Source organism: Amphiprion ocellaris, chromosome 5, assembly GCF_022539595.1.
Source record: "Amphiprion ocellaris isolate individual 3 ecotype Okinawa chromosome 5, ASM2253959v1, whole genome shotgun sequence".
In the NCBI taxonomy this organism is placed as follows: domain Eukaryota; kingdom Metazoa; phylum Chordata; class Actinopteri; family Pomacentridae; genus Amphiprion; species Amphiprion ocellaris.
In genome coordinates, this window is record NC_072770.1 from 9687708 (window position 1) to 9713893 (window position 26186).

Sequence of the window (26186 nt, forward strand, 5' to 3'; positions counted from 1 at the left end):
TTGTTCTTTCAACAGACATTCACATTATCATTTATAACTCGTGAATGCCTGATGTTTATCAACTTGCAGTGAGCTAATGTTGCCATATAGAGATCTTTGCCACATTGCTAAGCTAGCAACAAAAGACAACCCCAAATTAAACCGCTACCATTGCCGTTAATGGCTTCGTGGTGGAAAAAAAGTTCACTTGTCAGCAAGTTGAACACATTTATCTGGCAACTGAGGCCGCAGACGATGATGTGATTATGTTTTCTATCACTTTTGCTAACCTGTCGCTCTTTGAATCCTCTGAACAAGTTGGCTTCTCTGCCAAGTTTGACGTGTCGGCTGCCTCGGTTGGCAGAGTTAAAGCCTCTTTACAGACGAGCTTTGTGGCCTCGGTCGGCTCACCCTGACTGTCAGCTGTAAGCAAAATAACGGCATATTTTGCTTTGTGCTTCTACTTTGTGGACAATCAGCGTGCGGCTCTTGTTTAATCACCAGCTGTAGCATGCTCATAAGAGAAAGAACAAAAAGAGAAGTGGTTGGCACGCCCACTATGTCTGCAGACAGTGGAATCAGCGCACTGGCCACATGCCACCCCTTTGTTGATGCAAAACACAATAAACTATTACAACTCTGTCGTTCTTTCAGTACTGAAACTAATAAAATGGGGTTTAGTATCAGTAATGTCTTTCCTTCTTAAAATATAGTTTTATCAGAGAGAGTCCCTAGATTTTACATTACATATAGATTGCCTTTTATTTTCTTCATCATATCTTTTCACCATTCCTGCTGGAAATGTATTTTATAGGTCTTTTATATGCTGTATTTTGTTGTCTTTCCTACTCTACATTGGTTTTAGTAAAAATCTTTTCTTTTTTCCTGCCTTTAAACTTGATGATTCATTTGCTATCGATGTGAAGCACTTTGTTGTTTTCAAAAGTGCTACATAAATCAAGTTTATTACTACTAACAGCAAGATGTTGCAAAAATCTTTCTAATGATAGTATATCGTATAGTGTATAAATGTATATATATATATATATATATATATATATATATATATATATATATATATATATATATATATATATATATATATATATAGTTTATATATATATATATAGTTTATATATGTAAATCTACATGTTTACACCCCAAATGAAGGCCAAAATATTGTCCACAGAGATGAAATTTAAACTCTACCTGTTGCTTTCAAGAAGCAACTGCAGCATGCACTAGAACTCAGACATGATAATGATTCATTTTATAAAACACAGACTTTTCTCTAGTCTCTATTCTGCAGCTCTTTTCCCAGTTTCCTGCGAAATGAGACCACAAAATGTGGGCACAAACACTAGCCAAGAAAACCCACTAAAGAAGGTGAAGCACGCAAAAAAAAAACCTTTTACTTTTACCAAAAACAAACTCATTGTCCCTTACATGCTTCATTCCCTTTAACTGAAAACAATTTACAAAATGTGCTGGTTTAGGTTTTCAAGGATTCCTCTTGGTAATACATCTCAGAACACTGACACTAAATTTGTGTGCATCGGCAGCTATAAAATAGTTCACACATTTGATCGTTCACAGTTTTTTGGTTTGCCAGCAGTCACCACAGAGACACAACAATTTCATTGCCCTCAGTCTTTTTCTAAATTGACCATAACTGAGGTGATTTTGGTCATTTAAGAGAAAGCGGAGCAGGCGAAAACATGGTCGTGTCACGAGACTTACAGTAAAGTTTGGTAAACCAGCGCTGACCAATTAGCTCAAAAATAGTCTGACAATGTGGATTACATCCAGAAACATCAGCAGAATAACAATTCTGTGATGTTTTTCTTCCATTTCTTAGACTGAATCCGTGTCTCCTGAGCCTCGGCCAATGATTTATCGTCCAATATTTTAATTATTCTAGTGACCACTGAACCAGTTAAAAGTTGACCTGTTATTGTTTTCTAATACCACTTTTGAAGAGACTTTTGCCATTTTCCCAACACATAAAATGTTTCTTCGGTGCTACCACATCACAGCGTGTGCAGGTAGATGGATTTATGAGACGTTCATCTTGGTTTTAATTTTCTGTTGTCACATTTGTCCGTTCATGGGGGAAAGGAATGTTTTGATGAACTTAAATCTTAAACAGGATTATCTTGTTCCTCGGGGTCTCAGCCACTCTGCTTTGTGGGTAAATGTTTTCTTCTCAAATTGAGGTGGTTAAAAAAAATCTGGATTTTTCAGCTGCTGTTTGATGGAGCTGTTTTGACTAGTGCAGCTTTGTGGCAACCGGCCGCCCAGGGTGTCATTGTGCCGCCACAAGGTCTATGAGAAACAGGCATCCAGGCCTGGACCGCAGTTAACCATGTGGTTCACCACTGACCAGAAGGAGGAGGAGGACTGACAGACACAGCAACAGAGGGAAGAAAGAAAGGAAAAAGTGAGTGGATTCAAACTACAGTTCAGAATGTGCTTTTCCCCCCATTCTCTTGATCTGTTTCTTTGATTCTTCTCCTCCTACCTCTATCCATCCCTCAGTCTTTCCCTCCATGTCCCTATTATTCTCCTCTGGTGACTCCATTTAATTGCTGACATGACTTATAATAACATGAATTTATTAGCTCAAGGTTAATCTGCACATATTTTTCACCTACACCTGTGGGTGTTGGTGGCACCTATGATGATGGATCATAATTTAGAGAGGACAGAAAGGGCAGTGAGGAAAGGAGGAGCTTAGAAAAGGCATTGGGAGACAATGAAGCAAAGACTGAAAGCCATTAAAGTAGGATGGAATGTGTGGGGAGAGAAATGACGGGTATAAAAATGAAAGGTGGATGGATGCAGGAAGGGAGGGATACGATGAGAGGGAAGATGAGGAAAAGGGGTTCGGAAGAGGTAAAGGATGGAGTCAAAAGTATGGAGATGACAGGGGAATACGAGGTGACGATGATGCAAGCATTAAGGAAAGGAACAAAATGGGACGATGGAAGTAAGGATCAAGGGAGTTTCTAGATATTTCTGGAGGCCAGCAAGGAGCGTAGGCATTAAAATATCAGGAAAAATGGTGTCTGACAGCAAAACTTTGGAAACCAGTGAGATATATGAATACCGTAAACATGTATACTACCATTGAAAAGTTTGGGGTCACTTAGAAGTGTCCTTGTTTTTGAAAGAAAGGCAGTTTTTTTCAATGAAGATAGCATTAAATTAATCAGAAATCCAGTCTAGACATTGTTAATGTGGTAAATGACTATTCTAGCTGGAAATAGCTGGTTTCTAATGGAATATCTCCATAGAGGTACAGAGGAACATTTCCAGCAACCATCACTCCTGTGTTCTAATGCTACATTGTGTTAGCTAATGGTGTTGAAAGACTAATTGATGATTAGAAAACCCTTGTGCAGTTATGTTAGTACATGAATAAAAGAGTGAATTTTTATAGAAAAGATGAAATTGTCTGGGTGACCCCAAACTTTTGAATGGTAGTATAGTTTCTAGATATTTCTGGAGGCCAGCAAGGAGCGTGACCACTAAAACATCTGGACAAAGGGTGGCTGACAGCAAAGCTTTGGGAACCAGTAGGATAGGGGAATACCACAAACATGTAAGTAACATCCAGACAGATGGACACGTGCTGGGTGATCGATTTTTAAAGTGACATCCTGAACACGTGCAGCTTTTTTTCCCTTTAAGCAAAACTACATGATCCTCCTGGTAAACAGCAGACAAAATTTGCAACCCTGTCTGAGGTGAGCATTTAAGGCTCGTCTCTCAGCATTAGGAAACTTGATTTGCATTGCACTTTCAGATGAAACAAATCACCAGCAGTGGATTTGAAGAAAAAAAACCCTGCATGCAAAATACCTGACAGTTTCTGAGATTACAAATAATTGAAATTCAGTTAATTTGCTGCAACATAAAACATTCCTGGGTTGGTTATTTTCTTTTTAATTGGTCAGTGGAAGGGTTTATGTAAACAAGACTTCCAAGTATCACAGGACAAGCATACTGCACTTGCAGAACCCTGAAGATAACTATAAAGTTCTTAAGAAAAACAACTCATCCCTTGTGTGTTTGGATGTGCACCAGGAGCTGTCATGTAATTTCAGGTCCTGAATCAGACTTTTGTCAGTCAAATCAGATTTGCCTATCTAGATATTTCATGGCTGATTACAGCAGCTTAATCACTGCTTCATGCCACCATGGCTGTGACTACGTGCTGTTAATGTTTCTTCTTACACTAGTGTTGTTCTGCTCCTGCTATTCTGTTATTCTAGTCTTACTGAAAACTGTTCTAGCATTATTTCATCCACCCTGAGAGACTACCAGGCATCATTCTGGCTCTGAAAGTCATAAATCATAGATACTGTTGGGGCTGACAAAACAAAACATTTCACAATAGTTACACAACTTGAAAGGTTTGAAAGGCCAAAATGGCACCAATTCAGAGCCAGAAATTTTAAAAACAAAGAAAGTTGCAGGAATTTCAGTTTCTGATGTCTGTGTAGATCCTCAGTCATCCAGGCCGTGGGAATTGTAGGAGCATCAGAAATCAACTGGACTTCTCTTGTAGCTTCAAGAGGCTTCTGACTAATGAAGGAGTTCTAACAGTTTGCTTAGATTCTGTTAAAACACAAAAAAATCTGAGCTCCTTGGTGCAACTGTGAATTCACTACTGATCGGTTATGTGACAAAAATTAAGGAACTTTTTGGCTGAATCTCAGGCAGTCTTTGCAGAACTAACTAGAAAAGCACTCGGAGAACGCAGCCCTCCGCCAAGGCTGTTACTTCCCCCATATGGCATTGTAAGAAATGTAACAATTTTTTGCAGAAATGCAGCATTTGTTTATTACTTATTGATGATCAGAAATCACGGCAACATAGAATGTGACCATTTAATATAGATGTACCCACAAACAAAAAGACCTTGTGCTGAGCACAGCCGTGTGTTATATATGTGTATGTTATATACGGATACTGAATCATGTGACCTAAATATGTAGCGGGCGGCGGGAATTGATGGGACTCAGAAACACCCTCACAATTTAATCAATTGTTCCTTGTATCATTTCCAATGGATAAATCCCGAAAAGTCCGCAGCGGTGGATTTGTAGTAGGATCACAATCATGTGATCATCAGCAGGCAGCTGACATAGTGTTCACTTGTTGTCATAGTTACAGTGACACCGTGCTGCTATCTCACAGTGATACAGAAATCTTAGACAAATCTGTGGATCCAGACTATAAGCTGCATCACTGCCAAAATCTAATCACTTGGTCCTTGTGTCCATTCTGACCTTCCCTAAAAAGTCCATCCAAATCCGTTAGTCCGTTTTTGAGTAATGTTGCTAGCAGGCAGACAGACAGACAAACTAACAGCGATCGTAACATCCACCGCATTCTTTGGCAGAGGCAATGAGAGAAACAAATTTAAATGTAAAAATTTAGATATCTATAGTATGTGGAGCCATGATTTGTTGCCAGTAATGGTAACATTTGTGCAAAAAGTGTTGTATATGTTGATTTCAACTTTAACGATTTATGGCGTAACTGTTTTCTTGACTTCTCTCTACTTCTAGCCATGGTTGTGTTGTTTCCATAGAGGTGCAGGACTTCATACTGAGGTGAACCCATAGTGAGGATATTGTGGCAGGAGCAAAAATAAGCTTGTTGGAATACAGAGGGTTAAAGAAAAAATGATTTATCTTCCAAATCTTTAAGCAGGAAATGATGACTTATGACCACAGTGAGCATAATAATGTCGATAAGAACCTGAAGAATACTAGTGACACACATTAAAATCTGTTCCTTTCTGTAGAATAAAACCACCTCAGCTGATAATTTGCCAAAACCCTTCCACGGATTACTAAAATTTCCATTTGTGATGCTCAGTTTCAGGAAGTTGTCACTTCTTCCTTTTTCATATGTCACCTTGACCTTAAAGATGATCTCAGAGGTAAGCCTGAGCGATAAAAAGCACTTTGGTTAACAGCACATGACAGGCGCAGCCACAGCTGTTATTGTGCCGAAGCCTTAATATCCTGCCAGTGCTCAGACTGCTAATAGACAGGCTGGATGCTGCAGAGAGTGTATTTCTGCTGGAGAGAATGAATGCATGAAAATTTAATCTCCTTTCAGTGTTGTGTTCCACATATCACTTCAACTCCCACCTGATCACCGACTCCTGCATTTCAGGAATAAAACCGACCGGACTTCTGCAGCCCCTCTGTCAATATTCTGCGTGACCGACAGCATGAAATATTCACTGCATGCCAAGTTCATTCACACAGCTCTGAAGAGCAAAATAACAAAACATATGAAAAAATGCTGGGAAATCTAATGAATCAAGGAAATGTCTGTTATGTAATAGAAGCCATAATGAGGTCTTGTGAAGCCGCAGGCATTTGTTTACTTGAAATCCTGGCAGGAGCCATATGTTCCTGCAGAACTTATTCAGCTATATGCATACAGCAAGCACAAAGTAATGACTGGTTTGGGTTTAAAGGTCCAAAATATCTGCAGAAGTACAGTCTAATCAAAAACTTGTGTCCTTTAATGCATTTAAATTCAGTTATATCATATAGTTATACCTTACTTGACACAATATATAAATACATTTATATTGTCATGTGTTGCTTTTGTAGTAGGCTAATGCTTTTGTTTACATAAGATTGGCTCTCTAAAAAGAATTCTTTTGCCAATCTTATGTTTTGAATTACCTCATCTGGGTTACAGATGCGATTTCATTGGGTTGTACATAAAAATTACACCACTTCGGGCACATATCACGTCATGTCGATGCATTTCAAATTTTTTTGCATGTCATTTCGCAGTGTCAAAATAACACGCAAATTGCTTAAGGTCGCGGGAAAGTTCCATGAAATTTGTCAGTCAAATGCATTCAAACTTGGTGACCTGTATGGAAAAAATGCTTAGAGACAACACGCTAAGTGAGTTGACATGTTATTAATATGTCATTTAATGATACCAGGCTCAGATCTACCCTCAGAGCAGCATTTGTATTGCAAATATTACAGTAAAAACAAATGCAATACAGTGAAAGAGTGACTGAATGTCAGGGAAATTAATATAAAAAGGTGAGAAATTAAGGAAAAAACCTAAACTTTTCATACCCCTTCAGTGAGGGGGTCCTGTGGCGCCATTATGATTTGGGGAGCATTTTACTGCTATGGTTTGGGTTCACTTTGGTTCGGGAATTTGGTCAATGATCACCAAATCTCAACCCAGCTGAAAACCAAGAGGAGATTTTGAACCTACACTACCATTCAAAAGTTTGGGGTCACCCAGGCAATGTCATATTTTCCATGAAACCTCACACTTTTATTCATGTGCTAACATAATTGCACAAGGGTTTTCTAATCATCAGTTAGCATTTCAACACCATTAGCTAACACAATGTAGCATTAGAACACAGGAGTGATGGTTGCTGGAAATGTTCCTCTGTACCTCTATGTAGATATTCCATTAAAAATTAGCCGTTTCCAACTCAAATAGTCATTTACCACATTAACAATGTCTAGACTGGATTTCTGATTTAATGCAATGTTATCCTCATTGGAAAAAAAACTACTTTTCTTTCAAGAATAAGGTCATTTCTAAGTGACCACAAACTTTTGAACAGTGGTGTGTGTGTTGGACAGCGCTCTCCACCACCATCATCAAAACAGCAAATACAAGAATATCTTTGGGAAGAATGATGTTTTATCCCTCGAGTAGAATTTCAGACACCAAGGCTCATTAAAGCTGTTCTGGCAGCACATGGTGGCCAAACACCTGAATAAGATTCTTTATGTTGGTTTTTCCTTGAATTTCTCAGCTGTCTGGATGTTTGGTATCAAAGTTTAGCAACTTCGATCAACTCTATGTCTGACATTACATTTATATAGCGCTAATTTGTACCAGCAAAACCAAATTGAGTCAGAAACCTTCTCTCTGTATGTCCAACTTCCACCCTGACCTTACTATGATGGTGTCTTTATAGAGAAAGCAAAACTAGTGGAAAGAAATACAAAAAATTTAAATTGTGTTTTTGTTTCGATTGATTGATCATGCATTGTATGTTATTGGATTTAGTTGGGGGGTTTTCGTATCTTTTTAAGAGTTATGTTGGAATCTTGAGTCTTTTATGCATTCAACTTAAAGTCGCCTTTGTTAGTACTTTTGATGCTTGTTTAGTTATGTTGGTGACTGTTTTTGTCATGTTGGGTCCGACGTTTCATTCATTTCTTTGTTTTTGGTTTATGAAATAGTTTATTATTGTAGCCACACTGTACAGTTTAGTTCTACATAATTTTTTTGGTCACTTTGAGACTCCTGTCTGGTATTTTGGTCTCTTCGTAGTCCTGTTTCCATGTTGTCAATAGTTTGTTTTGTAAATACTTCTGTGCAAAATTTTATTGGAATTCTGTATTTTTGATAAAGATAAAAATAAATAAAACCTTCTTCGAAGTACAGCCCTTTGTTTTGCCTCTCCTACTTCTGTCTTCTCTGCAGTCGACACAGCAACATCTGTGAACATGATGCAGCCAGTTTGCCATCAGGACTTAATTTGGAAAACAAATTAGTGCAATACAAAATCATTTCTTTGAGATGTGTTGGACAGACATGCCTACTAACATTTCCTCATTACGCTGATTTAAAAAAATGTCATTTCATTACTGTAGCAAATTAGCAGCCTACAGATCAGGTTGTTATGAGAATATCTCAAACGTTTGTCAGTAGATATCAATGGAAGTCTCTGAAATGTTCAAAACTGGACCAAACAGCAAGTGATGGGTTTTCAAGATGTGGATGCACAAGAGTCTTTACTTTCTGAAGTCCATCAGTTTTGAAAGATTTAACTTTGTACCAGTTTGAATTATTATCCAATGACTGATACAAATGCAGACTAAAAATTAAAAAGAACATCCCATTACCTTAAGAACATTCAGAGGTATCGGCTTTCTGGATGATTATATTAGGTTTGGATGAATTGGTTTAATTTGCACTTCAGAACCACCTTTTGGTGCCGAACATGGTGATTATAGAAGCATGAAAGGGAAAACAGCAAAAAGAAAAGGTGCGACTGGAAGCAGGTTTGTCATAGCTGGGGTTTCTTTGTGTAATCTGGCTTGACAAAACATAAAAGCTCAATCAGAGATAGTTACAACACTGGTTATCAGCTTTCTTTGTTAACCAGGTTTTCTACTTCAGACTCTGTGTCCATTTGCATAAAAAATTAACAGAAAAACATTTAACTCTTCTTCTGCAGAAAATGAATGGATGACACGTGGACTTCTTCAGTCAACAGGTTGCTACAATAGAGGGCTATGAAGAATATAAAAATTGATTAAGGTGAAAAGTATTGTTATTGCAGATATCTTTATTGTTCAGAGAGAAATGTCAAGAAATGAACAGGCAAAAGGGACACCGTTCTTAAAGCCGATTTAAATCTCTGAATGTAACCAGGTTAGCATGGTGATTTAGTCAGGTGATACTGAAAACTCTGACTCATCATACCTCGATAAACCACTAAAAACCACCTCCGGTCTGTATCTTGTCTGAACCAGTCCACCTCTGTAGTTTAGGAGCCTTTATATTGAGACAAGACTCTTCCAACCACAAGCAAATCAGTTACCAAACAGCAGCTTGCATGTGAAAAGGAAATTTGAATAGGTATGTGGATTGTGGTTTGGGTAGGCCATGTTTCTCCCCCCACCCCCGCTGATGCAAAACCAATCGAATATGGAGTAAACAGGGAATCAACATGTTGTTTTTATCTCCAGATGGCAATAAAAGCTCCACTGTGGGAACAAAACCGGGTTGGGTTTGGAGGCTGTTGGTGTTTTTGTACAACTAATATGACCACAGACTCTAAGACAAACAAACCATCGACTAATAGCTGGTTTTGGGTTGCAAGCAGGAGCGCGTCGAGTGCTGCTCCTGATGAGTTGCAATTAATTTTTAGAGATTATCTTTTATTAGAACAAGTAATTGGAGTGTTTTTTGTTCGTATTGGGAGCCAAAAGATGATTTAGTGTCTCAGCTCTGGTGTTAAGCAGCTGTACAGAGTGTTAAAACTGTCAAACTGAGTCTACCAGCTGGCTCGGTGTTTGTCTGGCCTGCCTTTCTGCTTAAGATGTTTATGATCAGCGATGTGTTGCAAATACTCAGCGGCAGCCTGGTTTGATTTAAATGGATTTTTGGATGATAATTATAATAACGTTTGGTCTGGCCCGAGGCTGGTCGGGGTCTGTTTTTCGGTCTTCGGTCTATCTTTAGCAGTCGTGACTGTAAGCAGCTCTGCACGCTTGTGGTGGATTTGGCTTCCCACTGGGAGGACTCTGGATCCAGTCTAATGGAATTGAAAAAGTGTTTAGGTCGGGGTCTGTAATTGGCTTTATGCACGAGACTGCTCTCTATTATATAACTCTCCAACCGCTTTATTTACTCGATTCATTTTATTTACGGCTTTCTAGGCAGCATAACTGGAAAATAAACAGATCAGCTCAGTTATGCTTGAGGCTGACTTAGCAGAGCAACTGTAACATAGGAAAAACTAAAAGCAAATCCTGAATTACTAATGATATTTTAAATGATGACACTGACAATTTAGATATTTTACTTCTCCTGATCTATTTCAAATTTGTATAATTTATCTGCACATGATGCTGATTTTTTCACCTCACCTTCAACCCAAGGCTGTGCGATTAATCAAATATGAATCACAATCACGACTCTGGCGTCCCACAATTTAATCCAGATCAACAGAGATATTGATGTTTAAAATACATGCTCACCCATGCAAACTTGTCTAAATAAAGTCACTTGGTTTCAACTTTGCTACATCTACACTAGAATGCATTAATTTAACTGTTTTCAAACTACTTTTCTGTCCAAGTTGCTGAGGGAGACCAGAAGCTTCTCCTCTGTGTACAGCTGCCTAGCTAGCTACCATAGCTTGCATGTGAGGTGTTTAGAGGATGTCTGTATATTGTAAGTTTCTTTGTTCAAAAAGTTAGATGTTTAGGATATACATTTAGATATATTCTCAATTTATATTTTGCATTAATTTCACTCTTTTCTAGCTATATTTCTGTCCAAGTTGCGAGGGGAGACTAGAGGTTTCTTTGTGCACAGTCACATAGCTGGCTACCACAGCTTGCATGTGAGGCATTTAAGGGACATCTGTAAGTTGAAGCTTTTTCATAAATATATGTTCAAAAAGTTACATGTTTTGGATATGAATTTATGTATATGTTCAATCTATTTTGCATTAGTTTCACTCTTTTCTAACTAATATCCTGTCCAAGTTGCGAGGGGAGACTAGAGGTCTCTCTGTGCACAGTGACATAGCTAGTTACCATAGTTTGCATGGGAAGCATTTAGGGGACATCTGTAAATTGTAGTTCTATGTTCAAAAAGTTAGGTGTTTTGGATATACATTTACATGTTTTCCATGTATATTTTGCAGTTTCACTCTTTTCTGGCTAATTTTCTGTCCAAGTTGCTAAGGGAGACTAGAGGTTTGTCTGTGCACAGCCGCCTTGATAGCTACCATATATTGCATGTGAAGCGTTTAGAGGACTTCTATGAATTGTAGTTTCTGCATAAATATATGTTCAAAAAGTTAGGTGTCGTGGACATTAATTTATATATATTTTCAATGTATATTTTGCCTTAGTTTCATTCTTTCCTAGCTAATTTTCTGTTCAAGTTGCTAAAGAAGATTAGAGACTTTTCTGTGTACAGCTGCCTAGGTAGCTACCATAGCTTGCATGTGAGGCGTTTAGGGGACATTTGTAAATTGTAGTTTTTTCCATAAGTATATGTTCAACATGTTAGGTGTTTTGGATATGAATTTATATATATTTTGCATCTAGGAGGTGAGGAAAATCATTATTTTGAGTCTGGGTTGATGCAAAGATTAGCAGGAATGTAGCACAGTGTGACGGTGAAAGCAGTAATCTTGTTATTCAAAACAGAAACTGCAATAAAACACATTTTGTCCCTAAAACAAATGAATGATCGCTGATATCGGTAATGATCAAAATAATCATTCTGGCCATAATCTTGCAGCCCTACTACAAGAGTGCCAAACCAGATCTCTAGCACGCTACCTCATCATTACATTCATCACAGCCTCATGCCATTTTCATCATTATTTTAATTTCTAACAAAGATAGAAGCATGTGACTCGTCTGAGTTAAGTTTAAGTTATTTATGCATGTTGAATTAAAAGAATTTGAGTTTTTCATCTTACTGAACTTTGTGCAATTTTTTATGCTGTAGGTATTTGGCATACACTGTACCTGTTTCTCTTGATTTTATAACCCATAACCCGCTGATATGCGATGATCCTTTCCCCCTCAACAGGTTAGTAGGTCAGAACACTTATCATGTCTGAGTTTGTGGTTGTGTATCCCCCTCAGACGCACACAGACTGATGTGTGCTCTGATTACAGGTGACCTATATTGCGTCTGTGTGAATCAGAGTGTTGACGTTCGTCTCTCAGCGCTGTTTGCCGTCACTCTGCTCTTTTTCGTCTGTTCGTCTTCTCTTTCCCCACATTTTCTTGCTCCACTGTGGGGTCACAAATTCTTATCTACATTCTTGTGTTTTTTAACAATACAACAAATGTATTTAAGAACAAAGTTAAAGCTCCTTTTAAACCCAAGTAATAAAACTACAAACCTACATCGAAAAGAAATCATCTTGCATGTTTTAGGCCGTTAATTTGAATTTACAAATGCTGGATGGTGTATAATTGCTTTGCTGTGATGTGTTTTAAATGTTGGAGTTGATACAATTCACCAGTTAATAATTTAGTCTATTAATAATCAATAATTACTAGTTTGAGTCAACATTCTCTCATAATATTAAAGTGAATATGATTCAGACTAAAGGGTCCAGCTTAGTTTACAGTAAGATGAACATTTTTTTCACAATTTTTAATAAAATAGTCAATTAATTGGAGAAAATAACCAATAGATTCATCTACAATTAGAAGAATTGCCCAGTTACACTATATTCACAAGCTATATTGTCTAAATCAAAACCAGGCAGCAAACAAAAAGAAACAGGAACATTTTTTTGAAAATTTTAACAATGTTTTGCTTTAAAAACACACTTTATCAGCAGTAAAGGCACGAATTTTTCGAGCATCTCCCATCTACACACCACCCTCCTGGCATTTATTTATTTATTTTATTCCTCAAAATGAAGGCAGCCAGTAAAACGTGACATCCCTGCAGAGCTCTTTGTGGATCTAACCTCTTCATCCTGACTCCTAGAATATTTAAACAAATACTTCAATACCATCTAATATCTGCTTCACAGCAGGGAGCAGGGAGAGGAACGCAGAGAGCCAGGATAAGATTTTACATCAGGGATCATGTATCCTGGGAGGAGGCGGGACATTTGACTCTTCCTGTTTAGGCTGTTTTCATGTCACCTGATATTTAAATGTATTTCCCATCCAGCTGTGCACTGTGTACTGTTGTTTTACTTTATGTAAGATTGAGAAAATGTACAGCTCTTTAAGGAAAAAGATGTTTTTAAAAGGACCAGTTCTGTTCCAAATCTTAAGAGTACATTTGAATGTGAATGGAAAACATGTCATGTCACACATGCACGCACGCACACACGCACGCACGCACACACACACACACACAGTTCAATAGCAACATGTCCCTACAGAAAGAGTCTGTTACAGTCGAGACAGTCCCATTTAATAGAAAGAAGCTATTTGGCGAAGCTGCAGTAGCTTCTCACATAATTAAAGCAGAATAATTTGCTTTGGTTGCTCCAGTGGAACAAGCCGCACCACATATTACAATCTTATAAATGTGAAGTGGAGATTTTGTTGGCAAACACACTCGCCTATTTCCACACGCAGCAGCATTGGAATTCATTTATCATTAGCGGTTGGTTTTCTAGCTATCTGGCACATGCGGGTCCAACATTCATGCTGCTTTTGCTCTGGTTTGGGCTCCACTGACTCCTGAAAAATCTCTAGCTGCTAAGTGCTAATTAACTGAGTCTGTTTGTCTTCTGTTGCAGCTGAACTAGCAGCATGTGATGGGTTTATCAGAGCTGCAAAGTCGTGTGTCAGTGCAACTTCCTTCATTACCATAGTGGGATACAGTGAAGGCTGAACAAAAAAAGTCTAAAGAAATGCAGAATATACAGCTGCATTTCAGAGCAATGTAATATAACTAATAAACCAATTTTCTACTTTTTCCTTTGTGGTTCTTGGAGGAGCCATATTTCTATTTCATGTTTGTAGTGGACAGCTGCTTACTAATTTCAAGCCGGTTAACAATAGTTTGTTTCTCATCTTGAAGCACAAAAATGGTCCTCTTCTCGTCATCTCACTAGCTCTTTGTTGAAATTAGTTTGATTTATCTGTTGACTTTACATGTACAGCTTACACATGAAATAATGGTGACTCAAACATTTTTTGTCACCTAGTGTGAATTTTGGAATTTTTAGTTTTAATGCCTCATATCTTGAAACAATTTATTGTATGTATTGAATTATTATGACTGTTTCATGCTAATTAGAAGATGCTGCATCTATTTAAGCACTATGATAAAATTCTAGTAAAATTATCAGTGTTGGTATACTTTGTAAAGAAAACTATTTCCAAAGCTATATACATATCCTGTTGTACTGTAAAAACTAGACCATGCAAAGTGAAAACTTTTGAATATTTTTAAAATACTTCATCAGAGCTTAAAGAACTTTAAATTAAAATCCAATTAATTTTATAATTATCCCTCCATTTTATATAAGAATATATATTTTTTTATTTCGATATCATTATTTTTCTTTAGCTGATTCCAAGTAACAACAAGTAACAAATAACTACTTTGGTTTGAATGCAACCACATCTCTGTCATCTCTGGCAATATGTTTCAGTTATTCGGCTTTTTGACGTCACGACATTTGTTTTTACTGTAAATGTACACTATCATTCAAAAGTGTGAGGTCATAAATGTCGAAAAGCATTTTTTTTCAAAGAAGATAACATTAAATGAATCATAAATCCAGTCTAGACATTGGTAATGTGGTAAATGACTATTCTAGCTGGAAACGGCTGATTTTTAATGGAATATCTCCATAGAGGTACAGAGGAACATTTCCAGCAACCATCACTCCTGTGTTCTAATGCTACATTATGTTAGCTAATGGTGTTGAAAGGCTCATTGATGATTAGAAAACCCTTGTGCAACTATGTTAGCACATGAATAAAAGTGTAAGTTATCATGGAAAATGGTCTGAATGACCCCAAACTTTTGAACGGTTGTGTATATTAGTTGTCGGTTTACTCGATTACCAATAGTTAGCATTTGCATTGACCCAGAGACAATGCACTGGTTGACCTTTAATATCTGCTTTTTTAGCTGGCACTAGAAAGTCAAAGCTATGGTGTTGTTGTTAAACTCTGAATCAGTGAGTGTCTGTGTTGCAGACATTTACCCTACATGTCCTTTCACCTCAGCTGTCAGTACAGCAGCCCTGCCGGTATAACTTTACACTCAGCTGATTGATGGTGAAGTGAAGCTGCCCGTGCACTGTCTTCCTCTCGTCTCTTATTCATGTAGTTACACTGCGATGCCAGATCACTTTCCTCAGCACAGCCGTCCGTCCCGTCCCGTCCCGCCTCGTCAGCTCCTGGTAAAGGATAGCCGGTAACTGAAGACCTTGGCTGACAAAGTGACAACACGGCTGCAAACTGGAGTCTCTGTTTCTCAACATGCTGAATAAATGACCTTCAAACTGCAAATTTGTGATTTGATTGGCATCAGCAAATTGCAATTTTGTCAGTCTGTTATATCGTCCCAGTGCCATAGAAAGTAATATGCTTCTGAAGCTACATTTTTATTTTTTTTTAATGTTTGGCCACACTTTGTTGCACTCTTGTACTTTATTTCAAATCACACTGAAAAATTATAACCAATTCAGTCACATTTCACGATCCGCCTACAAACTCCATCAAAACAACTGGTTTAAGGTGAGAGAAAGGTTGTGTTTAGGTGGTTCAGTTAAGTTGACTGTATAGTTTAGTTTAGTCCTTATTGTTACTGCACTTGGATGCTGGAGAATGGTCTGACTGCACAATTTTACAATTTCAATTATCAGACGCTTTTATCCAAAAACAATGCACATATAAGAGTAGATACAACACAAGCAAGGATCTAGTCAGGAGAAAACAACCTGGATCAGAGCCATAAAACAAGTTCAAGAATGATAGGACCTTGGTGTCTACAGGCGGTGCAGGAGGTAATAGGAATTCCTTTCTTTTTGCAGTCTGTGAAGTGCAAAGGTGTTCAGGGAAGAGTTGGGTTTTCAGTCTTTTCGTAAAGACTGAGAGAGACTGCAGATTGAACAGAGTTTGGTAACTTGTTCCACCACCAGGGAAGAGTCTAGCTATGGACCGGCCCTGTTGTGGTGGTTGTATCAGGCTTCTTTGTAGACCTTACATTTTGAATTTTATGCATGCAGCAACTGGAAGCCAATGACGCGATCTGAACAGCGGGGTGCAGAACTGCACCTATTATTTTTCTTGTATAGGGAGGAAAATGCTGTGGCTTGTTTGTATTTCCTTAAACCAATCAGTCATCTTGGGTGGTGCCAAGCCTGGCATGTAGGAACAGTGCCCCTGCAAAATAGTGTTGTGGTTTAGAACTTATTTTGGTGGAACACGCTTGGAAAGTGAAGCTGTTTCCTTACCTGGTGGGCAAACATGCAAGGCAAAACATGTTCAACTGTCCAACCATTCCCTAAATGAACCAAACAGATGTGCTTTATTGTAAAACCTTCATCAAAATGTCTCATTTTTAGTGTGGAGGCTGCTGTCTGGAGATTGTTGTTCTTGTTTCCCATAGTGAAGGGGATTTTGAAAATGGGAACACACAGGAAACAAGACAACACAAGGGGAGGAGGCCGCTGCATGAAAATAGATTAGATTCAACTGTATTGCAATTGCACAGAGCACTAGGACAATAAAATGCAGTTTAGCACCTAACTGGATTTGCACAAGCAGCAGTAAAGTGCAGCATGTACAATATATTACAGTATAAACACAATGGACAGAGTGCTATGAACACACTAATATATAAGTTTATAAATATATGGATGCACTATAAAAATAGACCATGTAAATCTACGGGTAGAGATAAATGCTATCAGATATGTGCAGTATATACAAAGGATTAACACAGGATTAAACAGTAAACATTAAACTAAACAGTATGAGCAATGTATGGGATACAAGATGAAACATATATGTAGTATAAAAACATTATTAACAGTGAAATAGGTGACCAATGGCAGGCCACAGTCACATTTATACCCATAGTCTACATTCCATGAGTCAGACTAGTGCAGAGATGTTTATTTATTAGAGATGACAAGATTGGTTTGGACATCAAAACTGTCGATCAGTTTGTTTGTTTTAACCAATGCATGTTGTCTTTTTGTTTTTGGGGGACAATTGTTGCCTTATGACGTCTGTGGTTTTTGGCTCTGGTCGTTGGTCAGCTTCAGTCAGTGATACAGTTTTAGCAGCAACTCAATTCAGTATAAAAGTGTCTTCCAAAATCTTGGAGTCTTTAAATGATCCCAAAACAAAACATCGGCTAGCGTTTCTCCTGCTCTCTGTCCTCACATATACTTTATTTTAATACAGCTGAGCCCCTGTTATTTATTTAAAAATAAATCAGTGCAGGAGACAAAATAGGCTACAGGTTGTTGGCAAGCAGAGAGCACTGTGGGAGTTTAGCTAGCAATGGGCACCACGACAAAGACTTCTGTGGTGGTTAATGCCCTTCAGCCTTAAATTTCACATTCAAGCAAACACGTGTAACTTTTGAAATAATATCAATAATTTAAAAATAAGCAAATCAGAGAACATGAGTAGAATGGTATGACATTTATTTTAAGAAAACAAAGCAAGAACTTCTTCAAGCAGAATGTTTTTCTGACTTTAAACCTTTAAACTTTTACGTCCCACTCCCGACAGTGTGAAATTACAGAAATCATCACTGTTGGCGTAATATGATGTCTGTCACTTTCAAAAGCAGCACTATCTGTTGAAGGATAAACATGAAGCAATTTATGATTAAACCAATACCATATGTTACCGATACCCAAACTACCCAAGACGTACCATTTCTGGAAAGAGACATTGTCCCTAAATCGGTCAAAATCAGTCATCTTTACATCAAATAATAACTCTATTTGATAATGCTCAGAATAATTGGTTGTTTAAACACACTAGACAGTACAGCCAGCTGGTCTATTTTATTAAAAAGTGGTGGCAGGAGCTCATCTATCCCTGCTTTCAGAAGCAAACAGATAAAGCCTCATTCATTTTTGACTCAGCATGAAACTGCAATGAAACAGTGTTGACTCACTGTTATCAGTGCAAGTGTAGCTGAAACACAATGTGAGGAATTCCACTGAATGTCTTGACCTCGCAGAAACATTCATCACTTTGTGGCAAGGGTTAATACAGAAAAGAACCAGATTAGAAGTGCAGGTGAGGTAGTGGCTCATGGTGGAACATTTTCAAGTACGACTGGATTCAACGGATTTACGGTCAAGTTGTTCTGTTGACAGGTCGAGTGCTGGAAGAAAGCATTCAGAGTGTCAAGAAGCATTTTTCTCCCAGGGACGACCCAGTAGTACGTGACTTGCTGCTGTGAATATTTTTCTATAATTTATTTAAGCGCAGTAGTAAGTGTCTTATTATCCACTTTCATTTGTTTCTTGCCATATTAAATTACTGATCTGCACTTGAAGCATTGGGCCATTGAACGCGGCCCTTTTGGCTGATTAAGGTTTTGTATTACAACGAAACTCTTCAGCTGTTTACATATGTTTGTGTATTTGATTCTTCTGCTGTTGAGTCTGAGGAGGGAGAGCCCTGTAGCATTTGTCCACACTCTCTTTCCCACATGTATTAGTAGCGTGCTGCCATTCATCCAAGCTTTGTTTCACTGCTGCAGGGTGCTGTACGGTATTCAAGCTGAAACCAACTGTGCCACTGAGGATCTTCGACGCACCATTATGAAGTTTTATTTCCCCCCTAAAAATATGAATGGTTGTTTTAGCTTACTTGAAAGACACCTTTTTTCCATATCTTATGGAACAGGAAAATGGTTTGTGTAAATATTCAACCCTGTAAATTGTTTGAAATAAAAGGTGCGGGCACCCAGATAGCTCAGCTGGTTGAGTGGGTCACCAATAAACCCTGACGCAGCAGTCATGGGTTCGAATCCAGCCCATAGCCATTTACTGCATGTCATACCACCACTCTTCTACCCATGTTTCCTGTCTCTCTCTCCACTGTCCTATATAATAAAGGCAAAAACGCTGAGGCTTTAAAAAAGAAAGAAATAATAAGTGAGATCAATCTTCCTCTCCTCCCATAGGCCAAAATTGGCCTGCCAGGTGGTTTGCAAAGTGTAAAAATTAGAGAAGACATCAACTGCAAATTGTAACTTTGTAAGAGAATATTTCAAGACTTTCATAAGATATTTTGATCATAAAGTAAAATACTATATTGTTCAGTTCCAGATGCCTGTGACTAAATATTTTGTGGATAATGTTGTTGAAATTTAACATATTTTTCATAAGAAATTTCAGGTTGTTCATAATGTTTTGTAAAAGGATAGTTCAATAAATATTTTTAGAATGTACACAACCATTGAAAAGTTTGGGGTCACCCAGACAATTTCATGTTTTCCATGAAAACTCACAATTTTATTCATGTGCTAACATAATTGTACAAGGGCTTTCGAAACATTAATTAGCCTTTCAACACCATTAGCTAACACAATGTAGCATTAGAACATAGGAGTGATGGTTGCTGGAAATGTTCCTCTGTACTCCTATGTAGATATTCCATTAAAAATCAGCTGTTTCCAGCTACAATAGTCATTTACCACATTAACAATGCTTAGACTGGATTTCTGATTAGTTTAATGTAATCTTCATTGAAAAACTGCTTTTCTTTCAAAAATGAGGACATTTCTAAGTGACCCCAAACTTTTGAACGGTAGTGTGTATATCAGGACTTAATACTTGTTAACCTGATATAATAGCAATGAAACCAAAGTGTGACATTTAACTTTACAGGCTTCGTTTTCTGCTTCCCAGTGATCACTGTGGAATGTCACGGACAGATCTGATTCTTACTGTATCATCATGTTGTAGATATTTTTGATACAGCGTCATATTCTGCATAGTTTCTGGAATAAAAAATAATTAGAAGAAGAAACAAACACCAAGTGAGAGCTGAGCGTTTCATGATGATGTGATTTCAGGAAACTTCAGTGTCAAAATCTAATATGCTGGGATAGCTTTGTTTGTTTGTCTGTTTGTGTATCTTGGTGCTTAATGAGATCGAGCTTTGCAATCAGAAACCAGAGCAGGTCATCTCAAGGTCGCGTTACACCTGTTGGTGTTGTCCTCAAAGTGTCAGACGGACAGATGGACAGAGAAAGGGAGATAATGTGGAAGAAAGACGGAAAGAAAAGGAGGAAAGAGAGGAGAGAAAACAGACAAGTGATGGCAAGACTGAAAACCAGCATTAAATGTGAAAAAGGAAGCTTTAAAAGCAGAATCTATGATCAACATGTAAAGAAAATAAATACAAAATGTAGGATTTCGACCTGCCTCTGGTATCTTCAGTAATGATCTCTTGAGAAACAGACTATTATTCTCTGTTACATAAGCAAAAACTCTAAAAGTATGTTTGATCTGAGAAATGTGGCTCTTTAATCTTCATACCACAACTCCCTTTTTTCCACCACATGGATTCTTTCCCACTGTCTGCAGGATGCTGCCTCAGCCTCCAGCTGTGGCCGAGTGCAGATCAGTTACGCTCATGTTTGTGTGCATGTGTGCTGGCAGGCTGCAGTCACATTCATCTAATCGATTCCACGACATGACAATGCAGCTGCGAGGCTGTCCTAAAAGTCAGAGGAGTTTTACATAAACTTCTTGATAGTTCCTCATGTTGCTGTTCCCCGTAGATGAATGGAGATCAGATTTCTGAATGGATCGAGGAATCTGCTCTGCCTCTGAGGCACCAAGACAAATGTTTGGAGTGTGTTTTCAGTGAGAACGTTGTGGTTTCAGTATTTTTTATAAGATTCACAAAAATATATCAGCTGTAGTCTGAATTCAATGATGATTAATTGTTTTTTTGAGCTGATTTTAGTGCATTTTGCTGATTTAATGAACTTCTTCCTTTGAGAAATCAACTCGGTAATGTAACTGACTTGTAAAGTGTCTCCTGTGCATGAAAAGTATCTTGACAGCATGTACTGTTCAACAGTTTGGGGTCACTTAGAAATGTCCTTATTTTTATAAAGAAAAGCATTCATTTTCAATGAAGATAACATTAAATGAGTCAGAAATACAGTCTAGACATTTTTAATGTGGTAAATGACTATTCTAGCTGGAAACGGCTGATTTTTAATGGAATGTCTACATAGGGGTACAGAGGAACATTTCCGGCAACCATCACTCCTGTGTTCTAATGGTACAACATGAAATTGAAAAGTTTCTGTAACCAGCCAAAAAATATGCGAATACTTCCAAAATCCAGTGTAACAGTTAAATACTCCACCAAGGAACGCGGTGGAGTTATGTAATGATCGGCCTTGGTTTGTCTGTCCATCTGTTCGCAATATTTCTCAAGAAACGAACTAACAGATTTGGATGAAATTTTCAGGGAAGGTCAGAAATGGCACAAGGACCAAATTATTCGATTTTGGCAGTGATGCAGGTTACAGTCTGGATCCACGGATTTGTTAAAGATTTCTGTATCAGTGCGAGATAGCGACACAGCGTCACTAACTATGACTACAAGTGGACACTACATCAGCTGCCTGCTGACGATCACATGATCTACTATAAATACACCACTGCGGACTTATCAGGACTTATCCATCTGAAATGACACAGGAAACAATTGATTAAATTGTGAGGGTGTTTCTGAGTCCCATCAATTTCTGCCGTCTGCTACATATTTAGGTCACGTGATTCAGTATCCGTACATAACGTACTGTAGCGGTTCAACACACACCTGTGCTCAGCGCAAGGTCATTTTGTGTGTGGGTTCATCTGTATATAGTTTTTCCAAGTTATTTTTTGGTCAGTGACGAGGCAGACACGAAAGTAGGGAGGAGAATGGGGGGTAGACCTGCAGCAAAGGGCCGTGAGTGAGAATCGAACCCCAGCTGCTGCTGCGTTGGGGATGACAGTCCCTGTTCATGGGTCGTCCACTCAGCCGTACATTCATCTATATTAAATGGCCACATTCTATGTTGCCGTGATTTCCGGTCATCAATAACTAATAAAAAAAATGTTGCATTTCTGACGATGCCGTATGGGGAAATGAACAGCCTTGGTGGAGTACTGAGCTCTCTGAACATTTTTCTAGTTCAACCATTATGTAGCTTGTTCGTTTGTCCCGGATAAGAAAATAAAACCCAGGTTCATGCACGGTTTCTCATGTGCATTGATTAAGAGTGTGGATGGAGAGAGGAAGCTGTTCTCTGAATGTGAAAATGTGTTTGTGAGACAGAGAACTATGCAATAAAACAAGGCTTGACCCATCTTAAATCGAGAAAAAAATAGAAAATACATAGATATGGCGGTCAGTATGGATACTCTCTGGACAGGAAACATTGATCTGACACCAATGGACTCATTTTCAAATAGTGCTAAACACCTCTGCAAATATATCTGCAGTTGCTGGTTGTTGGACTATTTTGTAATTTTAACACACCACCCAACACGAGGCCAAACATCTATCTAATTTCCATTTCAGCACTTGTATAGGATGTATAGAGCTCAGAAATGCTAAGCCATGACCTTGTATTTAAGCTAAGTAAAAGTACTCACACCTGGAGGACTGTGCTCTGCATGCTGACTACAAAAGAAATAAAAAATGACACATCCTCCTTTAGTTCTACAACCAAACCAACACAAGCACTTAGCAGCTCTCAAGTACTTCACGGAAAAGAACATGTTCGACACATCACAGAAGGAAGCCCACAACTGCACCACTGCGATAACAAACATTTTACCTGAGGACTTTAATTCTTCCCTGGCTGATGCACAGTGTGGGTATTTTTGAGGCAACGGCAAAACAATTTTCGCCTCAGCAGGGATGAGTCACAAGGACAGAAATTCGTCTCCAGCTGTTCCAAGGTGATGTGTGACATGTCTGTTCTATGCTCCTGTCAAAACATGTCACATCACATGAGTCACACGGTAAGCAACAGAGAGAAGAAGAAGAAAAAAAATCACATTCAAGTGGTCAGAGTGTTCGCTTTATAAATCACCTGCAAATGTGGCGTGGATCTAATATTTTAAGGCTGGGATCAATTTATTTTCAAGCGATGTGTAACAAAATGCAATTTTAATATGATATGTTTGACGTTTACAGATTAGGTTTTGCAGGTTTGTTATTTGAGCTTTGTGGGAAGGAGAAAATACATAAGATGCATAATATCAGTTAAGAAAAACTACTGTTCAAAAGTTTAGGGTCACCCAAACAATCAGCTTTTAAATACAATTAGCTAGCACAATGTAGCATTACAACACAGGAGTGATGGTCGCTGGAAATGTTCCGCTGTACTCGTATGTAGATATTCCATTAAAAATCAGCCATTTCCAGCTAGAATAGTCATTTGCCACATTAACAATGTCTAGATTGCATTTCTGATTAATTTAATGTTATCTCCATTGAAAAAAAATGCTTTTGTTTCAAAAATAAGGATATTTCTAAGTGACCCCAAACTTTTGAATGGTTGTTTATGTATAAGTGGAGTGTCTCAAATTTCATCTGGACATGAGCCATTTGAAGTGGCAAGTGCAAAAGGGGGCAGTTTTTAATATACTAGTACAATGGGTCAATAATTGCAGGGACATATTAGGTAGTTGAATCATTTCATTGTGTACAAACTGAAATCAGCATCACTGAAGCATCACACTGCATGTATCTAACAAAAAAGAAAAGAAAAATGTGTTTAACCGCAACTAGACGTGAATTAGCAACGTAAATGTCCACAAATATACCTGTACGGGCAGAGGCAGCAGAATGATGGGAGCAAACACCAAGACAATGTCCACAAATGGATTATGCTCGAAAGTAATCACATACAATCAGTAGAGGGTAAGTTATAGAATGGGTTTGTTCTGCAGAAATGTTGGTATCTTCACAGCTCGATGACACACCAGCTGAACTAAACCAGGGGATCTTTTCATGACGCTAGCACAAGCAGCTTGGTTTTGTTCAACAACACATGTAAATGCATGAAAATTTGGCTTCCACCTTGTCAGCTGGAAGAGACTCCAGCCCCATCTGAGTCACTACAGGCTAAAATCGGTGTAACTTATCAACACATGGATGGATTAACATTTGGCTACACCATACATTTTAACAGACCTACTTTTCCGTTTATATAAGTGCATTTTTTCGCACAATCAATTTTACTTCTTCTTGAGTGAAAAACAGCTGGCAAATTCACAACACCTGGCTGGTTAGCCGCTTTGTGAAATCCAATATGAACAGCAGTTTTTCGTGTACTTAGGAGTCATATTTGGAAGGTTTTAACTCATTCTTTACTGTGTACTGGGATCCGATCAGTCAAAATTTCACACTCCTGTCAGTCTTTGTCCATTTAGATAGAATCCATCGAATCAGTTACACCACAGATTGCGTTCAGAGTTTACTTATTTTTCTAGTTTGAGTTCAGAAATATTTTTGACTGACTATTGAGAATTTCATGTTGTCAGACCTGGAAATTTTTGTATTATCATCTTCATTAAAAATTTCTTGCGCTGGAAGGTATTTTAGATGTACAATAACTCCAGAAACAAAACTCCCAAAGCCATGAAATTTCTGAAGTGCACAGATAAAATAGTGTACAACAGATTCAAATGATCCAGCAGAGGTCAGACTTTTAATTATTTACTCTTGAAAATGGAACCAAGTGCAGCATTATCAAGCAATAGTGACATTGGGGCCACAGCAAGGTCCTGTGAGTGTAAAAATATGGATATATCATATCTCTTACTACAAATGTGCAGTCTTTGGTTGATATTTCACCAACTTTTGAAGCCTCTACAATCAATTCAATTTGATGTCTGACAAGTATGGCAAGCCAAGATTTAATTTTTATGTTATTTTGACATGACCAAATGGTGATGTGGACTCAACAGTAGGATCACAAAAACTGGTGTTCATAGGTTCATAGATTCATTCATTATATGTTCAAAGTTACACGCTGCTTCTGTGTAATCTACATGTTAAAATTTAACATGAGGCTCATTTTGCCGTATTGAATGTCAGGAGCCACAAGTCCCTACTACACCACACACAGACCTTTGGTGTGGAGAGGTAAGCGACACACTATTTGTTTTTTCTGGATACAGAGAATATTGTACTTTTTAGTATTATGTTTACTCATGCGCCTTAGGTTTGCAAAAGTCATCATCTGAATTTCTTCCTTGCTGAGGCCATCTTGTCCTGGTGTTTAAAGTAGAGGTGCACCTCCAAAGCAGCTCCTCTACAAGTTCATTGAGTAGGTGTTTCCTTATAGGTGTGTCCCGATTGGCCAATTTAAAGTGGAAGGCAAGCCCCCTGCCCTATATATATGATTGTAATGGAGGAGGAATGAGGGAATAGTTTGATCATGAGGCAGCATGGCTGAATGTTGGATGCAAGTTTTCTTGTAAGTACTTTTTCCTCCTTGCTACTTCTGTTTCTTTGATTTACTTCTGGAGATGTGCTATTTGTCTAAAAACCTCCAATTTCTAGAAGTTTTTTTTTTTTTTATTGTCAGCATGATGTTTGTCCTCCACCTGCCTAACAAGGCTCCCTGCACCCCTCTTTGCAACACCAAATGATGTATTTGAGGGTGAAAATACAAACACTTCCGGGAAATTCTCAAAATTCAGCAAACATTTTTTGCAGAACTTAGTTTGGGGTCCAAAATAACAACTAAATGAACGCTGAATGAAATCTACGATAATGGAGCAACAGCTTTATCTGAAATGATACAAACTGACCCCACGTTACTTCAGTTACTGCATTTGCCTTTTGGACAGTAATATATCAAAAACAATGTAAACTATCATCTATCAGACATAAGTTCTCAGAACAATAGTCAGGGCA